Below are 2,610 nucleotides of genomic sequence, written 5' to 3' on the forward strand. Positions count from 1 at the left end.
TTTTTTTTTTTTAAATTGTAGACCTGTAACTTACAGAAATATGTCCAAACAAGGGTTCTAGTAGATATTATGAATATAAAAAATGTTTGAAACACACAATCATTTAAAAAAAAAAATTTGAATTTCCAAGTTATTTACTTTTATTTTATTTTTTTTTATTTTTTGTATTGGATTGGATACGGGAGTTTGTATTCAATCCAATATAAAATGAGCGTTTGAATTTACCAGTTATGTACTTTGTATTAATTTTATATTATTTTGTATTGGATTGGATACGCAAGTTTGTATCCAATCAAATACAAAATATAAATTTGAATTTCCAAGTTATTTACTTTTATTTTATTTTTTTTTATTTTTTGTATTGGATTGGATACGGGAGTTTGTATTCAATCCAATACAAAATGACAGTTTGAATTTACCAATTACACACTTTGTATTTATTTGAATTATTTTGTATTGGATTCAATACAGGAGTTTGTATTGAATCCAATACAAAATGAATGAATGAGTTTGAATTTGAATTTCCCGCACACGCGCCGACATCATCACGCACGCAGGGAAGCCGTCCGGCTATTTTTTTCTCAGCCGGACGGCTTCTCGCTTCAGAAGACACCCGGCGCTGGATGAAGAAGGATCATCGGCGATTAGCGGGACCAGGTAAGAAGCCGACCGGCAGCTTATGTTCCGCTGGCCGGTATCTTGTGTTCCGACGCTGGAGAGGGAGACCGACGGACGACGATGGACGGAGGACGACGCTGGAATACGAAAACGACGCTGGATGAGCACAGCGGGACCAGGTAAGTATGGATGCGACAAAAACTCGGTGTTAACCATCCTAGCCTTTTTTTTTTGCCCTTACAAAGTTCGGGCTTAACGGCTAGGTGGTTAATAAATGTTCTATGGTAATTTGTTATAGGTAATGGCTTCAGAAGCTCCTAATTTTAAATATTAATATTTCTAGTCCTCTCCCAATGTTCTTCCTTGGAAATGAATTACCTTAGCTGCCCACCAATTATTTTGAAATGTCTATGTACCAGCTTTCATCTGGAATCTAAAATATTAAAACTGATTGTTTAATTAATTGATTGATTTGTGTAGTAGGCACACCAGAGAGGATCTCTATATTTATAAACATAAATGTACATTTAGAACAGTTTTTGTATTGTACAAAGTTTTAATGTCAATCTTTATCGTTGTAATAATCTCATTACAGAAGAAATACATGTAGGAGAAGTGTCATGGAGAGTGGATCAGAGAGTAGCCGTCTGCAGATAGGTAAGAAAAAGTTATTCCAGGTTTGCTGGATCACCCAGCTTCACTGATGAAAGTGTAACCTCTCAAGCCTCGGAGACCTTTAATAAATCAGGCCCAATGAATTTCTGTTGAAGTCTATATTAAAGCGTACCTAAAACTGACTTTTTACTTTATATAAAAGAGTAGACAACCCTTTTATTTAAAATAAAAATTGTGTTTGTTAGTGTTTTTTAAGTGCAACACTTAAAATAAAAAAAGGGTGCAGCACCATCCCCTTGTCAATCGCCTACACGATCAAGAATTAATGTGAACGCGGAGCCTCCTGGGGTACCTATGTCATGCATCCCAGGAGACTCTTGGCTGCTCCTTCTCCACATGTCCGAGCATCTGCGCATGCGCAGTGAGATCAAGTTTTTTCCCAATGTACATCACCCAATCTTGTACCTGCGCAGTGTGAGATCAGGTGACGTAGGAAGAAGAACACGAAAGAAGACAGGAGAAGATGTTGGCGCCTGGCACTCCCTCTGCACCAGGCCACAGACGGATACTGGGGCGACGCGGGACCCAATGGTAGAAACCTCCCGACGTATAGACTGACCTGTGGGGTTGTTGTATGACTTGTCTTTCCTGATTGCATTCTATTTAGAGAAGGAAATATTATTATTATAACTTGTATTTATATAGCTCCAACAGCACTTTACAAAGTCCATAGTCATGTCACTAGCTCCCTCAAAGGAGCTCACAATCTAATGTCCCTACCATAGTCATATGTCATTAACATTGTCTAAGGACAATTTTAAAGCAAATTAAACTAACTGCATGTTGTTGGGGAAAAACCACACAAACACAGGGAGAACATACAAATGCCTTGCAGTTAGTGTTTTGGCCCAGATTCGAACCTGTGACCTAGGGCTGCAAAGGCAAGAGTGCTAACCGCTTAGCAAGCCATGCTGCCCAATATCTGATGTCATAGCTCAGTAGTAATTTTCCCCGGAGCATAAAATTATATTTAAGATTCTCTAAAACAACTCTATAAATGTACACTATTCCCGAAGACCCATGTCCAACTACAAAATAAAATGACCAATCAAAAAAGTTTCTAAAAAGTTCTTACTTTTCAATTCAACCATACAACATTATTTGTCACTCATACCTTTTAGGCAGCAAATCAGACCCATGTAACCTGTCCCAGTTGTACAGTATATTATTGTAAGAATATTTAGTTGCACGTGGCATGTATCACACGGTACTTTTCTAATCTGAGAACGTTGGCATTTATTAAATAAACACCCACGCATAACACAGACACTTTTCCTTTCTTCCAATTTTTATGTCAAGTTCAATTTCTCTAATCCA

This window comes from Pyxicephalus adspersus, chromosome 3 (genome assembly GCF_032062135.1).
Source record: "Pyxicephalus adspersus chromosome 3, UCB_Pads_2.0, whole genome shotgun sequence".
NCBI classification, from domain to species: Eukaryota; Metazoa; Chordata; class Amphibia; order Anura; family Pyxicephalidae; genus Pyxicephalus; species Pyxicephalus adspersus.